The sequence below is a fragment of the Leptosomus discolor genome, chromosome 6, assembly GCF_034619465.1.
Source record: "Leptosomus discolor isolate bLepDis1 chromosome 6, bLepDis1.hap2, whole genome shotgun sequence".
Lineage (NCBI taxonomy): Eukaryota > Metazoa > Chordata > Aves > Leptosomiformes > Leptosomidae > Leptosomus > Leptosomus discolor.
The window spans coordinates 4,787,316-4,805,776 of NC_141396.1; positions in this window are offsets into that span (position 1 = coordinate 4,787,316).

Consider the following 18,461-nt stretch of genomic DNA (forward strand, 5'->3'; position numbering starts at 1 on the left):
AATAGTTTTTTCTTGTGAACGCAAAGTGGGAGGGGAGGGGATGGTGGCAGCAGTATTCACAGCAGCGTTCGGTAGTGTTCAGTTCAGTGATGTGTTGTTCCAAAGGCAAAGGCACAATTTTCAAATTGCTGAAAGATAAATTGCCTGTGACAATGCACATATCTGCATGTTGTAAATAAATGCGTGTTGGAAAAGCTAAGAGACTAATTCTAGAACTGTACTGTGTTGCTTGAGTAGAAGTTCACGAGAAGCATTCTTAAATAGAAGTCTTCTGAAATTTATAGAGGCCTTCAAATACTCCATGTGCAAACACATTTCTTTCTGCAAGGCAAAACCCCCCAGATTTCTTGAAACTCCTGACATAAAAACATGTTAAACAATTTAAAAAACAGACAAGAGAGCAGGAGAGGACTTTGTGGTCAGTGTGGTAGCTAATAAGTTTTTCTTATTACTGTTTTTTAAGAAATACCAGAAGATATATGAGGTTGTCATCCAGGCAGGAGCAAGGAACACATATACACACTCTGTCCAGGCAAGCAAGTTATTTAAAGCAAGCAGTTACACCACATTAAGTGACGCTAAATGGTTGCCTGGAAGCTCCTCTATTTTATGCACATCAGCCAGTTGGACCAGAAGACTGAAGAATGTAGCATGGAAGGACACAAATGTACAGTTCTACATAAAGAGAAGTCAGGACATGTATCTCTTTTGATGGCTTAATGCTTCGGTTCTCTATCCATAGAGGCTGCTGCTGCCAAGTTAGCACTGAGGCTATTTTTGTTATGCTGCTGCTGTAGGAAGACTCTGTGCACTCATGCATTAATGATGAGACAAACTCCGAAGACCAGGTGTGCCACCAAAGTGGTGCTGGTCTGCAAGGTGCCCCATGGCACTTCAGAAACCGTATGCTCAGATCAGCTCGCTGTCAGCAACAGCGCTTGTAGCTCCCCAGCCCAAAATATCTGAAATCTCTCTAACAACTTTAGTGACTCAGCAGCTCCCTAAAACTGTGAACAGGCGAGGGACAATTTGTAAACAACAAGCAGAGCTAAATTCAATCAGCTGCTCACAACAAATAATTTGAACAGCTCTGCATGTGCAGTTAAAGCAGATAATTTGAATGTGAAAATTATGGCAAATACACAATCACTTTAATGGGATGATTAAGAACTGTGGGCTCCGGGGGAAAAACATTTCAGCAGCATGTGCACCTGCATCTATTAAAAGAAGCAAAATATACAGAATAACAAGCAATAACTCATCAGCCCATCTGTGGGTCATGGCACGGGCCGGTAGGAACTGAGATAGAAAGGGGAAAGAGAAAAAATGTTTTAAAGCAGCCTGGGACAATGTAAGGAAGATCTTGAGCATAATACAAAACATAAAAGGATGGAACCGGTTCAGGCTGTGGTGTGGAAGCTCATGGGTGGGTGAGGGTGAGTCAAGCAAGGAGCACGAGACTGGGAAGCCACGTGGGCCACACTGGACGCTTGCCTCCCTCAGGAAACTCTTTAAAATTGGTGGAGATTTGGAACACGCATGGAATTTGGGTTACGGAGGAAGAAAAAATAGACTTAGGCACAGGTAGTATCTTTGCCACCTAATCAACTCAAATCTAATCTACTCAGTCTTACCATAGGCAAGAATATGCCTCAGTCCCTGGAAGAAGCCTGTGCAATGGCCGAAACATAGAGGAGGGAACAATCAGTTTCAGAAGTTTCAAAACAAGAGTATTCAGAGGTTCTTCTGCGATGATGATCTCACTGCCTATGTATATTCATTGTTTGTTGGTAGGCAGCAATATTCTTTGGGTCCTCTTGACATCGGACAAGTGGAAATAATTATAATTTCAAAATACTAATATTTTTTATAAAAATAATTGACTTAACAGATAATAGATTTTATTGCCTTCATAGTATTCCTTTCGAGCAACACAGCTGTAAAATACTTACATATTTATATGTGATACGAATATATGTGTATATAAATATGAAAAATGCACAGAGATATCTTCCTCTTCTTTCTTTTGAATTGCAAAGAAGGAACAAACCATGAGTAAAAATATATTTAGACAAACACTGCCTGGCTCCACAGAGTGGTCATACATTGCTGGTTCCAGAATTATAACAACACGAGCAAACCAAGGCCCAAGGAACTTATTAACTGTGTTTATACACACCCAATAATTCATAGCTGGAAAGAGGCTTTTAGGCAGCTGCCCGGTGCTTCAGCCAGCAGTTTATCAGACCTGACACACAAGCTTTCGCTGATGGAACATTCGGACTGCACACATGCCCTGCTTTCTACCCTGCCTTAAAAAACCTCTTTCGTAAGTCAGCACTTTGCTGGCTGGACCTCCTGCCCGGGCCCTCTTGGCCTTTCATATTCTATTGCAGGCACAGACGTGGGAAATCAGGAGACCTGATTTTTTCCGTTGCACTTATTCACATACCACAAAATTGTAGACATGGCCAGGAAAGTGAAGCAAAGGCCCTGCAATATATAGAAACTGATAAAGTGATTTCTCATCTAAGAAGGTTGGTATGTCCCTCCTCTGTAGGATATATGTCCGTGAATTGTCAGGCAACACTTCTTTAGGTGAAACATCTACCTGCTGCTACATACACCAGTATTTAGGGAACCGTCTGAGTTCACCACCATTTACATTTTCCTTTAGATTTAGATACCATCTGCTGCTCTGTTTTCTTTTGCCTACTGTCACGGTCGTAAGCATGTAATTACCATACTCCTACTCTTTTTTTTTTCTTGTTCTTTTTCATTATGAGCTTAATTTCAGTCAGTTTTTGTCATTAGCTTTCTAAAAACCTGCAATTATTAGAAGACACTTAATGAGATCAATGGCAATGTTTCGTGCTCCACAGATATTTTTGAAATAGATTAAATGAGGACAGGTGACAAAGCGCTGAAAGCAATCTTTATATCAGAAAAAATGGAAGGAAAGAGCAACCTTGTAAAAATTAACATACTGTGCCTTTGTATGCATTAAAAACTTTAAATGAACTATTTTTTTTATATAGTGGTAAAACAAGAATTTGCAACCCTGAGAAAGTATAAACCGTTGTAAACAATCTGCGCAGTAAAGTGCCACCTCAGCTCCTGCTCTTCTGTCCAAGTTCAGAAAAGACTCAGCTCGGGTCAAGGCTGAGCCTCAGAGTACCGCCAGGTTTGCTGTTAGCTGCTGGCTTACTTTGCTGTTGGCATTTTCATAAGGTTGAATGTTGACTTTTGTGGCATCCTCTCTCTCTGAATCAGGTGGATCCCTTTCTAGCAAAACACCTCATGATACTGATTGGAGTAACTGTCAGCATTTAAATATTTTTAAAAAGTACCTGCTTTTTGTGTTTATATTTTGATCTTTAGAATACCCTGGAATTTTTAGCATCTGAAACTGCTGAGAGGCTGATCTGACAAGCAAAACCAGCATGAGAGCTGTGCTTCCCTAAGATCAGGAATTGGCTGGATTTCAATTAAATGTAGAGAAATGGCTCCTTAGAGGGTGATTCAAGAAAAGCTCTGTCCTGGGCACAATAGCATGCAGGGCTGGCCTGGGGGAGAAGGAGCCTTGTCAACATTCCCCCTAAAGGGTTGTAGAAGTAGAGCCTGGCAGGCAAATGGCTCCTGTAGGACTTTGGGATGGAAGAGTTGTGGTTAGCAGCTTGAAGTCCGAGTGGAGACCAGTGATGAGTGGCATTCCTCAGGGGTCGGTATTGGGACTGGTGCTGTTTTAAATCTTTGTTGGTGACATGGACAGTGGGATCGAGTGCACCCTCAGGAAGTTTGCTGATGACACCAAGCTATGTGATGCAGTTGACAAGCTGGAGGGAAGGGATGCTGTCTAGAGGGACCTGGACAGGCTGCAGAGGTGAACCCTGCAAACCTCGTGAAGTTCAACAAGGCCAAGTGCAAGGTCCTGTACCTGGGTCGGGGCAATCCCAAGCACAGACACAGCCTGGGCGATGAGCAGATTGAGAGCAGCCCTGGGGAGAAGGACTTGGTGCTGGTGGATGAGAAGCTCACCATGACCCAACAATGCGCACTCGCAGCTCACAAAGCCAGTGGCATCCTGGGCTGCATCCAGAGCAGCGTGGCCAGCAGGTCGAGGGAGGGGATTCTCCCCCTTTACTCTGCTCTGGTGAAACTGGAGTACTGCATTCAGCTCTGGGGCCCCCAACATAAGAAGGACATGGACCTGTTGGAGCTAGTCCAGAGGAGGGCCATAAAGATGATTTGGGGCTGGAGTGGCTACCCTGTGAGGACAGGCTGAGAGAGTTGGGCTTGTTCATCCTGGAGAAGAGAAGCCTCTGAGGAGACCTTCTAGCAACCTTCCAGTGCTGAAAGGGGGCTGCAGGAGAGGTGGGGAGGGACTCTTGGTCAGGGAGCACAGTGGTAGGATGAGCGGTAACGGTTTCAAACTGAAACAGGGCAGATTTAAATCAGATGTAAGGGAGAAATTCTTCACTGTGAAGATGTGAGACATTGGGACAGGTTGCCCAGAGAAGCTGTGGCTGCCCCTTCCCTGGCGGTGCTCAAGGCCAGGCTGGATGGGGCTTGGAGCAACCTGGTCTGGTGGAAGGTGTCCCTGCCCATAGCAGGGGGGTTGGGACTGGATGGTCTTTAAAGTCCGTTCCAACCCAAATCCTTCTGTGATTCTATGAAATCTTGGAGATGGTTTTCAGTTGAAGGCTTGGAGATGTTACTCATATATCTTATAAAATGAAGGGGGATGTAGATGTTCTAAAAACACATGGAGGGTAGGTGGAGATATCCCTTTAGGATATGTTCATTTTACTGAGACAAGAGTATTCACCTAAGAGCAACACGGTGTTCAGAGAATTGAAAAGGATATTGATTTTAAAAATATACCGCAGTGTTTCAGGACCTGCCTGCCAGCCCTGGTAGCTGGCACAGTTTAAAGGATGTGAATGCTGGTCCTAGCTGCCTCGAATGGCAGAGGAGATCTCAGCTGGTATCAAGTGGGATATTTAGCTTCTATGTTCCCTGTCTACCTCATTTTGGCAGTGGGTACTTTGTGGTGGGATGTGCTGGAAGCATTCCAGCATGGAGAGAGGCAAGGAGGAACCTGCCAGTGCTGTCCCTGTTAGTATCCCATCAAGGTTTAGATATAAATGTTTGTCCTGGTTTGGCTGGGACAGAATCCCAGCCCAGCCATGTTGGCAGGCCGTTAGCAGTTCCAGTCAGCCAGGGCAGCTGACCTGAGTGAGCTGCAGGGGTAGCCCATCCCGTAATGTCATGGGTGTTATAAAGGGGGAAGGTTTGCTGAGGAGAGGCAGTTTCTGCTGAGGTTTTTCTTACTTCTTCTATGTCTTCTCCTGGGGTTGCTCTCCAGTTGATTATAATGACTAGATATTCATTTGGCTGAGTACAACTCTGTATCTCCCTCTTGGTATTGGTGGTGCTTCCATTAAATCTATTTCCCTTCTACCCATGGGTCTGCTCTCCTTTTTTCCTGCTTCCCCTTCTTGGCTGGTGAGGGGTCGTCAGGTGATAGAGTGACTGTTACAGTTTAGCCCCAAGTACAGGCTAAGCGTAGACAATGTGGTAGGTTACGTATAATTTATATATAAAATACCATCAAAAACTTTCATTTATAGGGCATTGAGTGGGGAATAGCTAAGATTTTTATTAAATTTTTAGTAATCAAAGTTTTGAAAATGTGGGGATTTGGTTGCTGGGGTGTTTTTTCAATTTCTTAATGTCCTGAAGTCTTTTAAAAAATATTGTTTGACACTGTTAATGTTGACTCAGGAGTTTGGAAATAATGCAGGTGAACTGTGCTGGTATCCCATCCATCTGCATGGAGAGTCTTATTGTGCAAGTGTTTATGCACTTCAAAGGGGATTTGTAGGAGGAAAAGGCTGGGGAACAATTTTTTTCTGAAAGTGTCTTTTATAATTTTAGTTTCTTGTAAAGAGAGCTTTGTCCTGTAACTGCATCTGAATGAAAGAGATTAAGAGCTATACAGTTTGCATCAAGGTTTGCAGCAGTAAGTTAGATATTAGAGAGTTACGTACCTAACTATATGAACAATAAAACTTTGAAATAATCTGGAGAGAACAAAGGATTTGTGGAACTGTCACTGTGGGTTTTAAAAAACAGGTGAGGCTATCCTATGCTGGAGCTGAATAAGTGATAATTTTTTCACTGAAATCCCAATTTCAGGGGGTTGTCAGACATTGGAATAGGCTGCCCAGGGAGGTGGTTGAGTCACCATCCCTTAATGTGTTTAAAGGTCGTTTAGATGTGGTGCTTGGAGATAGGGTTTAGGGGTGTGCTTGGTAGAGTAGGGTTGATGGTTGGACTTGATGATTCAAAGGTCTTTTCCAACCTGAATGATTCTATGATAACAGCCTACCTGGGGACAGGGATCCCCAGATGTCTGATTCATTATAACATTTTCTTTAACAATTTTATTATGCTCCTGTTCAAAGCATTGCAGCTGGAAGTGATTCTGTTAGTGTACACATGACAGATTAGCCATGGTGGTAAATCTAGCGTTTATGCTTTCTTGATTCTAAATAGGGAATTTGAAAGTCAAACTCTTTCAGTCTCAGACCTGGAACTTTACTCCAAGACCCCCTGGACTTGGTAGAAAGTCTCTACAATACCCTGTTAATCATGTCCCTTCAGGCTGTCCCTTAAGAATTTTCTGTTATCATTTGCTGTAATGTTTTATTTTAAATACTACTTTATAGATCTGTAAGAATTTTAGCTGATTGATATTAGTAATAGTTATAATAGAAGTTAAAAAAAAAAGTGTACAGGGCTTGTATGGTAGGATTTTAGTGATTATAAACAAATTTCAGATTAAAAATTTTCAGCAAATTTTTTGGAAAAAAGACTAGATATTTCAACATCAGGCCATGTCAGCTTAATTTGGTATCTTACTGTGTCCAACACGAGGTTTCTGAATTACCCTCTGGAAATGCTTATCTCCACTGACTGGAAAAGCAGTCCTAGGCACCAGGCAAGACAGATCACCATATCAGCTGGCATGAAAATCTCCCTGGCAGAGGCAAAGCCAGAGAAGCAAAGCTCGCTGCTGAAAACCAGCCTATAATTTAGACTTGCCTAAATAGCAGTGAAGGCTCTCATGCAAATGCATGGTCAGCAGACCAGATTACATTAATTTATTGAGAAATAGTGTTTCCTAAAGGTAGAAGGAAAATTGAACCCCTAAATTATCAAGACGTTGGACTTCCTAAAGGTATCTGAAATGTTTATGTTTATTGGAAACTCTTACACTGAATAAGAAAATGAAAACGCATTTAACGTACTTCGGCCTTTCTTGTGTTCATTTGAACAATGAAGACTTTGGAGTGGTGGCTCGAGGACTTGGTGACATAGGCAATAATGTGGAGAAAGGTTCCGTGCAAAACAGAGGTGCCAAGGGAAGCCTGACCTGGAGCCCAGATGTGCGTGGGCATCCCGAATGCAAGGTTCTTACCTGGGCACTCTGTCCTGTACAGGCCCTGGGACCCAGTGTGAGCGGTGAGTATGGGAACATTGAGGGTGCCTGACAGCCCTTGAAGGAGAAAATGCAGGTTCACTTTCTGAAATGCTAGACTTTAAGTATGGTTTGTCTAAAAGGTGGTAACTAATGCAACGTGATCAAGTTCGGAGGCTATTGCTTTGATGGGCTGGCTTTTCACATCATGTTTCTTTTCATGAGCAACATGAAGTTGGAAGGATCCCAGAGAAACCTGCTTTTGAATGAAACAGTTTGATTTTGACAGTTTGCCTGTGGGGAGTGGAGGGTTTACAATAGGAAGAAGTAGGAATGATAAGACAAATATTTTTGGCAGGATCCTGCCCCAGTTGGTCTTTTCCTCAAACACTAGCAGAGTCGGAGGTTTACCCCAAGACGTTAGTGAAATCTTGTGATTGTCAATTTGGATAAATGGTAAATTTAAGATTTTGGGAGTGTTAGGTTCAAGGACACAACTTTAGAAACAGAGTTAGAACAGAATATGTAGAGCTGACATTATTTCTTCCCATATGTCATGAAAGTCAGAATATTTAATACATAGCAACAGGAATTACTGCTCTGTAAAAAAGATATAAAATAATTTTATTTTACAGTTTATGAAGCTTACAGAACTAATGAAAGGAAAAGTGACATCACATACAGGCAGATATAGGAAAATATTATGTAGCTACAGTTATTAAAATGGGAATTAAAAGTGATACCTGGACAGCAGAAGTGCAGTATTAATTATCGTCAGATGGAATGATGGAACCATCAGGAAAGACGTCAGAGCACCACTTGTCATCTGGGAAACAGGTCCTCTAAAGTGCTTTCAGGAAATGCTAAAAAGAAATCTGAAAATAAATATTTGCAATTTAAAGTGGTAAAACTCCTTACCGAAACCCAAAGGCAAATGGCATTAGCTATGTCCAGCCTCAACTGGAAAGCTGAATCTTTTCGACTGCTTAAACTTAGGACGATGTGCAGTGTTTGTTCCTAGTCTTTCCTTCAGCTGGAGCCTCTGTGCATGTTCAAAACTAACATTGAAGTTAATTGGTCCTAATTATCAAATATAATGATTTGCTATATGCATATACAACTACGGGGCTTAAAGATTAATAAAGTAATTACCTGGAAAATGCTGTGCTGCAATGATCTGAATTTAGAGAGTTTAATTTGGAAAAAAAAAAAAAAAATCCCCAAGTGCTTCCTTATTTCAGTGGTGAGCTGAGAGCTGAGCTCAGAGCAAGAGTCTCCAGTGCTATACCTGTGCTAGCCTGAGTACAGGCAAGGCAGGAATAGCGGGAGTTGCTGCTTGCTCTTTTCTCTTGCTTAATTAGAAAAGCATCTCCTGAGCTACACCTCCTTTCAAAAGCACTTTTCCTATGTTGAAGAGTAGCTGTTTAATCTTCTCTGCCTTGGTAATGCTTTTTCTTCCTGTTGATACAACACTAAACATGAATAGCTGCTTATTTACTGCCAGCTAATCGTGTTGGTTTGCTTTCTTTAATTTTACCTTTTGTTAGAGTCTTTCTGTCCAATGCATTGGGAACACTCTGGGAGGGACACCAACACAAATAATTTGAGTAAATAGCACTGATATGGGTATTTCTGCATTGTTTGTGTGGCGTGTCAGTGCTCAGCCATTGGAAAATGGTCCGCACATTCACACACAGGGATATAATGTCAATTTAGGTCAGCTTGTAGTTATCTAATGGACCATAAACGACCAAATAGCTCGCAGACTTTCCCCTTCAGAGGCCTTTTCGCCACCTGGTGATGTGCTGAGATTTGCCTTCTCACCTATTGCTCTGGTGTGTGTCCACCAGACTGACTCAAGGGATGGACTATAGCTTGAGGAACCAACATAAATCTCCTTATTTTGTGTTGGGATTCCTACAGCTTTGGCTGGGCCCCTTTTCTACTTGTATGTGCTACTAAATACAAAAGAATTTATAAATAGTTTTATCGTTTGAGGTGTCTTGTCAGGCTGGACACATGTCCACTGTGCTGCTGGCATTACAGCTTGTTTCCTTTGAGAAGTCTGGGTAGCAGAAACTTGGCATGAAGCTTCTGTCTGGGTTCTAGCATGATGTTGGCAAAAGAAAGTTTTATAACTGCGGGGATGAGAACTACTTTGAAATTACATTTCCTTGCATTTTCCAGGATAATTACTCTGTCTTTGCTGAATCTCCAGGAAAAGCATTCCAGGAATTAATATTCCTTTGCATCAGCCTTTGTAATGTGAAAGGCAATATTTAGGTCCTTCCTAAGGGATGAAAAGAAACAATTGTAATGGAGACCAGAGCAAAATAAAACCTCCCACAGATTCAGAGGAAACAGCCTCCCAGGATCTTGCACATTGTGTTAGCAGGTTTCCTTTGAGTGCTTCTTTGAGCCTGGAGCCCAGGACAGATCTGTGATGATGGGAAACGCCTTCCCCTTTGAGAGAGGACACTATCATGGCATTGAGGGTTTGCAGAGCCAATACGTCTCCAGCTTCTTCTTCCAAAGACAACAGTGAGAGCTTTGCATTTAGAGTCTGATCTGTGTGTTGCCCTCAGCACTAATTAAAAGCAGCTACGAGCTGAACGTGAATAAATTATTTGCCTTGTCCAGCCCTGCCAGCCTTTCTGAGAGCATGGTGTTAATTTGTGGAGACTATCTCTGTGTGTGTGTGACAAGAAGGGAGAGCAAGCACAGAGCATTATAGAGAACAAACTTATTTGCTCAGCAGTTCAAAATAGAGGGGGGAAATAATGGGAACCAAAGACATAGCACAAAGTAATCATGTTGGTTAAATCAGAAATTATTCGATGTCTGAGAATTCTGAGCTCTTCTGCTTTTCTACAGCAGAGATTTAACACCTGTAAGGGAAGCAAAAGAGCTCTTAAGAGGCCTAATCTGTGCACTGGAGTGGAATTTAATCTTCAACTCAAATCTCTGTCCAAAGATCACAGGGAGAAGACTGGAGATACTGTTGATTGCAATAAGTGCTTACCCACATCTGAGTATTGATATTAAGATGTTGTTATTAATGCACGGTTAATGATTAAACCCTGTGAGTAAGTAGAAGAACACATTTGGGGACAAAAAAATTGGACTTTACAAAGACAATAAAAGACTTCTGCTCTGTGAGGACTACCAGCTATTCCCTCTGCAGCGTGTACCTCTTGGGTGGTGTTCAGGGTGAGTCTGAAACCTCTGGAGACCTTTCTGTGGGAGCTCCAGGTGGGCAAGGATGCTCAGGAAGAGGGAGCAGCCCCGTGCTATCACCTCCCTCCCAACCTTGGTTTCACACCAACTGTGAAACCTGCTCATGATGTCAAAGAACAGCTAAATTTAAGTAGGACCACTTGTATTAAGACTAGATATATGTGCGAAGACTAGACATAGACATTATGTATTGAGATTCTCCAATTATTTCACTTGTATTGCTCGTATTGCAGTGAAGTGATAGTCTATTGCTTTGTAGGTGTTTCCCAAAAATGAACAGGACTGATCCTGCCACATCGTTGCAATGACATTCTAGGCTTGACTTTTGCAACAATGAATTGACACAGACTTTTTGAAACGTTAACTTTTATATGAAAAAATAGCTCACACCAAGCCATTTATCATAATCACATTTCATTAACAGTAAATGTAACAAAATCACAATATACATATATAGTATTTATTTATATATGTCACTTTGTATTAACAGTTAACTATGTAATAAAAATATATTACAACATCTGATATGTATTCACAAAGCACAAGCCGTTGTAAACAGAATAGACAGCACAGGCCCCATTACTCAACAATTTGAAGTCAGGACTGAAATTTATTGTATTGTATTCCTTTAAACTGCAGGTGCTAATAGAGTTGAATTTTATGTATCAGCCTTCACATGAATGAATCTGTTTTTCTGAAATCTGTTGGGAGGCTATTTCAGTTTAGCATACCTGGGACCCTAAAGTTCACGTTAACCCATGGCGCTCTTGAGCACGTTGTCAATACAAATTGGTCTTTGCATCTCTTTATCCGTGCAATTTAGAAAGGTTTTATTTGTATTGCTGGTTTTTCCTAAATAAATAGCCTTTGCAATTACATCCCCTTATACAAAAAAGAAAAATGCAATAAATTATAATGCTATGTTTATAATAATATAATCAAAACATGCCCTATCTACAGCAGATATTATTAATGTTATTTCAGAACTATCTTTCTTCAGACTGGCTAGGTGCTTTTAAAAATAGGAAACCATCTATTTTCGTTATTTGCAAAACAAAAAAGTTTAAATACACAGGTCAGACTTTTTATAGCTCTCATTATATGAATGGTCTTTACTCATCCAAGCAACCCCACCGTCCTTACAGCAAGGATTTGTAAAACCAGCCCCTAACATTTTTTTTAAAGCAAATAATAATCATCTAATAATCGAATCTAGGGGAAAATGTTTATACCCAACTGTATCTGGGAAGACTGGTAATATATTACATTCCTGCAAGAATTCAGAATGGAATTGGTGATTGCCAAATATATGGCATTTTTTATCCTCAAATGATCTTAAGAAAATAAAAACACTGTGAAAAAAATCTAAGCTTTAGAAAAATGCCCTGTGTATAAATAAAGGTAAATCAAGGCACCTTTTAGTTATCTATTTTTATTTTCAAAGGCAATCTGTGATAATGGTATTTCAAAGATCTTATCAGGGGAGCCCTGTGGTTTCTTTTCTAGAAAGACCCATTCTGTACTCCAGCTGATGCAGGTAGCTTTATTTTATTTGAACGAGGCTGGGCTGGATGGCAGAGCATGGAGAACTTGTCCCCAGCCTTGTCACGTTTGCTATGCGACACTAAGGGCACTGATTATTTTACTGACATTTTTTTTCCCAGCAAAACTCAATCAATTAATGAGATTTCTTTTTTTATTTTATTTTTTTCTCCTTAGTTCATTGATCACATTAGCAAAGCGGGAGGAGTGGAAATTACCTGTCCTTGCATAAGGATTTCATAGTCAGAAGGTAGTGTAAAACACTGATATCCAAGAGGGCTTTTAAAAATTTTTGTTCAAGAGCTCAAGGTAGGGTAAGTGCAATATGACTAAATAGGACTGCCTGTGATGGTCAGCAAGAGGAAGGCTACAGCCAGCTTTGCACCCTGGGCCATGTCGCATTCCCACTACTATCTCACCAGGATGCACTGGCATTTCATTCAAAAGCACTGCTTTTTCCTTAGGAACTCTTGCTGGATCCAAAACCCTGGAGGATGGAGGCTTTCAATTTTTTTTGCAATTTGTATGATTTTTAGAAAAGGTTTGCTTTAAAGCTCTAATTGTTTAACTACAGTGACTAGAAAACAGTTTCTTGGTATTCAGTAATAACTCCAAATGGAGATCCTTTTCCTAATACATCTTTGTAGATTTTTACATCTTCCTTCTTCCTACACAATCACCGCACATACATGCTGTCATACACCTGATGCATTTGCTTCTCGACACTCACTTTCCAGAAGTGCACTTCAGTCTATAGGACTAACCATCTTTCTTATAAATATAGACATATATGATAAACTATAGCAAGCTCTCTAGTTCATTAGACCAGCATTATTTTCTTAAAAACCAACAATCCTAAATACGTATTTACATGATACACACCAGGACTACAGGTAAGAAGTAGACATTTTACATAGACTGCAGCAGCTCTTTTCTCCATGTAAACTTTTATACCCCCCCAACAGGGACAGTTGCCTTCTCAAGCAGGGTGGTTTTCATAAAGAACCTTCACCCATCAGAGATTTTTGATGTACTGAACGCTGAAAGCATAAAAAGCTAATTAAAATAATTAGATTTAAGGCTAAAATGTTATTGTTCTCACTTATTCAGGATGGGGTAGGTTACAAAGATGTAATCCCTGATTCTGCAGACACATAAGCCTATGCTTAGCCCTAACTACCCAGAGCTACCTGCTGAAACAAACACACAGTGACCAGAGGATCAGGATCTAATGGAGCTTTCTGCGATGAATGTGAGGTCCTGAAATTTATTGATTTTGGGGGTCAAGTAATGATGAGCTGACATAGGTGTGAAGTCTCTGGCTTTGCTTTTAGGCTTCGTTTAACGTGGGAAGAAGACAGCTCTAATAGCAGAGAAAAGCAATTTCCAAGGGGTTGTTTCAAAGGTCTTCACTGCACATGTAAAAATGTATAGGACAAGATACTCAGAGCCTTCTTCATGTAGGTGTAAGAGGGTAAGGGATCTATGAAACCTTAGGCATATAGGTCCAGAAAAATATTACTTTCTGCAAACTACCTAAACTTCCTGGGCTTTAGGAATTAGGCTTGTTCCTAAGGTAAGTTTCATCCAGGTGTAGGTGGTTTCTGGTCATTCAAACAACGTGAGTACTTTCCACGTAGCCCATCTGAAAACCATTAGTCTTCACAACACAACAAGGATCCTCCTATGGAGGCTGTGCTGCTCTTGTAGCCTCAGCCCACTCTACAGCAGCTACTGGGCTTTGACAAAGATCTTACATTCCTCTTTGGGGTAAGTGGATGGCTGAGAGACCTGGAGAGCTCTCAGTGTGAAAATAGGCCACCAGGAAAGGCCCACTGCAGACAGGGTAGCTCATATCATTGCAACGGCAACGAAGTCAGTTTATAGTTCCCAGCCTTCCAGACCCTCAGCCTCCCATTCACATCTGTATTTGCCCCAGTTTTGTAACCTCTAAAGCTGTTCTGATGTAGCTTCTTTTGAAGTTAAGTCTAAGATGTTTTCCCAAAATCACTTAAAAAAAAAAATTAATTCCAGGAAGATTTCATTGTTGACCTGAAGCAGACTAAGATCATTTCCCAGCGCTGCTGCAGAGTGAACAGATGCATTGGCAAAATCGAGACGGTAAACTACAGCAAGAGGCAGAGATGTGCCTTTTGGGGGCTGGACAAGATGTCCCTTCCAACCTCAGCTGGTCTGCGATGCTGTGATGTGCGTGGTTTCAGTCATCAGGTTTCATAAAGATTTGTTTGGAACATTTTTAATATCTAATTTTGATTTTTTTCAGAAGTAAGGGAGGTTATAAAAAGTCTGATTAAGGACCACTGAAAAGAGGTTGTTGGGGTCTTCACTCAAAGAGTGAAAACAGGGATAGAACTTATTTAGATAAGACGCATGCTGTTGCCTGACACTGCAAGCGGGCATTTATGCACGTGAGGAACTCCCTGAAACCTCTTTACATCTTTCCATTTGTAAATACTATGAAAACAGGGCCCTACACATTTAGAAGACAGATCTATAAAATCTGGTTGTGGTTATCTAATGGGACCCAATCCTCAGATGAAACAACAAACTATTATGTTGATTTATGTCGGGAGAGGACCTGGTACTCGTTATTTATTCAAGAAACCCTTATCGGTCTCATAGTTTTTGCCAAATACAATTACCCAGACCTTCACATTCAAACTGGCTTGAAACCACAACATAAAACAGGATCCTAGTTCACAGGGCTCTGAGATTATACAAATAACTAAAATGAACGGAGGAAAAAGCTCAGAATCCGCAAAGTGACATAGGGGACTAAATTCTCTTAATCGTCTGCCAATGTTCTGCCTGCCAAACTTACAAGATGTGAAGAAAACATTAACTGAACATGCATGTGAGAACTAGATCTTGCATATGGATTGCAGATACCAACAAACAGAAAACTGCACATTGCCTAAGCAGCTGCACAATTTTTGCACATGCAGTTCCATATTTTGGGCACATGTTGTAGCCATACTTCACAAACTTTTTCAAAAATATTTAAATAACAAATGGAAAATCCCCCCACTCACACACGAGCATTTGTGTTAGACAAGAGAACAGTTCCGCTTCACGATCAGAGATAACGTGCATTACATTTACCATCATTATTCTAACTCACTCGAGTCAGTGTTGTATAGTACATATAATACGCAGCAGACAGATAGTTGTATCTACATTCATCACTTAGACATACATTTTAGAAAATTTTGCCAGTTGCCTATAAGAATTCAGCTGAATATCTAGCACTTAACGAGCCACAGTATTGTATTTCTAGTATCTTATAACATGTCATCAGGAAATGTTAGGGTATTACTTTTATTTTGTGTACAGAGTCAGTTCGTCAAGCACCAGCATTTACAACTCTCGCTTGCTTCAGATGGTAGAGATATGACAAAGTGTCGGAGAGCTGATGTAAGTAAGGGGAAATTATATTTATTCTCAGTTATAAGATTAATTCTAGAAGAAAGGCACCATGAAAGAAAGACAAATTTTTAAACACATACAAGGGGAAAGATTTATTGCTCATGGTGACATGTAAATCAACCAGTGACTGACTGTGATACACAAATATAATGAGACAAGTCCAATGCTGTATTCTTCTTCGTCTTTTACTAGCCATCCTAAATGTACTTTTTTTTAAAAAAAAAAATCATCTTGCACTATTTAAATAATTGATTTAAAATTTGAAATCCTTCTGGGGCTAGGTTTATCGACATACAAACCTCCCATTGTCTTTGGCAGCAGCCCCACATATAAGTTGACAACAGGTGTGGACTTTAACAACCATCCTGTTGCAATTTACTTAAGTAAAAGTGGTCTTAGTAAAACATATAACAATCTGATATAGAGCTTTTTATCTTTTTAAAATCACTAATAATCAACTTTCTAATATCCTGTATTCTGGTACAATCAAGTCATCAAAATAACTTAAATTTCTTATGAAACAAGTATTGAACTGGGTGGTTTTATCTGTTGCACCTGAGAAAACTATGTTAAGCCTAAGGAGCAAAATAATTAAGATGAGGTAGACTATTTAATCTGGCTAAGGGCTAATTTTGCGGACACTGTTTTAAAAACTTACTTAAATTCTGTGACTGTATTTGTATGTCTATTTTATTGTAATTATGGGGGTTTTAATAACTAAAACTAATATATTTAAGCTGAAAATTTTTATTTACATGGTAGTTGATCTTCATTATACTAAATATTCCATTTATAAAGCAGGCAACAATGTAAATTTGTAGATTAACATGGTTCCTTGAAGCTGTAGCACCATGCCAGAGCAAGGGCTAAGGCAAGGCTTTCCAGACCGACACCTGAGGTATTTATTATCCCACGTTCCCTGACTTTGGGGTGAAGGCCCTCACTGGGTCACCTGTCTGGGCTTTGAAGCACTGGACAGAAACCCCAGCAGTGGGTGCTTTTTGCAAGGTGTGAAGGAAATTATAATTGCCGTAATTTCTGTTCTGCCAAAGACTAATAATACTCGTGGTAGAGCTTGAGAAATGGAGCATGCTAAAGTTTGCAAAATGGACGGAATTGATCATTTAACATAAGTGACAGGGAATACACTAATTTAGCTCGTTAATCGTTGCTGTCAGGGATTCTGCAGTGCTATAAAGGGGACACAGGAGGTGGCAACTAAAAAGTAATCCCACATTTTTAGCACTCAGGGCCTTATTTTCTCAATATGATCCTGAACATATTTTCTCAAGATGGCATTGATAGAATATGAGCGAGGGTAGGTGGTAATATAGCCAGCTATGTCAGCTGTTATTTAAGCTGGTGTGGCATGCATGAAGCCTAATTAACGAGGACTATTCAAAATCTGGGCATGTATTTGCCATTTACCACCCCCTAAAAGAAACTGTGTACTCTACGGCCACTGGACAAAAGCTTTCTTGACCTACCCAGCAAAAATTAATTTAATTTCTGATGTTAATTTGCTATTGTCTTGTGAATCTTAAGTCAGCTTCTGGAGAAAAATGTGTGCAGAATTAAGGTCAGAACCAGTAGTAAGTGTTTTGCCAATCAAAGTGTAAGTGTGAAGCATGTGAAACCAATAGTTCTTTACCTGGAAATAACTTTAAGATATTGTGAGGACGATACATTTTCTTGATGCAAGTTGTTTTAGAAATGGATTATTCCTAAAAAATCATAACAGAAATGACAACTGATTAATTATTGCTCATGATATTCTACAGATTAATTAATAAGAAAACACTTGAAAAACTGTCTCATTTCGTAGTGTTTTCACTGAATTGAGAGAGATGTCACTGAAAATTACCCAGGAAAATATTTCTTCATGAGTCTGGAGGATGGCTTCAGCATCACGAGTCTACGTGACACTTGTGAAGCCCTCTACCAGTGTAGTTATACTTACAATGAACTAAATAATGTTTACAAAAACTAAGATGCTGTGGTGGTGTCTGAGGGAGTGTGACATGTAGGATTGTCCTGGTTTTGAAAATTTTACTGGTATTTAGGCCTAAATTAGCTGCATCCTGAACAGAATGCATGGTAAATGTTAATAATGTTACTATACGTAGCTGCAATCTAGAGCTATAAATGTCTGTACTGAAACCTCCTGAGATTTGCATGCTCAGATTATATGCTGCACTTTCATGGTGGGGAGGAGGTCTGTTATTTTTGCTACACTTGCTTTGGAAATTATACTTTTAAACTCAGCTTTAGTCCAATCTTCCCTTTAAGTAACATATCTGTAGGAAAAAAGCATGATTAATAACAGCTCAGAAAAAGAGTTGGGTTTTTTTTCCCCTGGGCACAGGGCTCAATTCTTCAGCTTTGGCCAAAATCCACATCTTTATAGCTCAGATATACTGGAAGGTAGGCAGGAGGTATCCTAACCTTTCCACCCTGTCTACCATTTTTATTTTTTAAAATTTAATGGGGAGAAAACTAATGGGATTCTGTGGAAGTTACTTTAAAAACTCAGAGAAAACATGGCAGAATCTTTTGCATACTGCAAAAATGATCTTTCTCTTCCTTCAGTTCTACAGGATTGTTCAAAAGATATATATCAGAAGAGGCTGAAAGCTCTGTTGGGCACTGTATGAGTATTTAGGTAAAGATTTTTCTATTAAGCTTTTCCTATTAAGAGTTTTTCTATTTAGGACCTACTCAAGCAACTAGGTTGGGGTGGCTTTTGTAA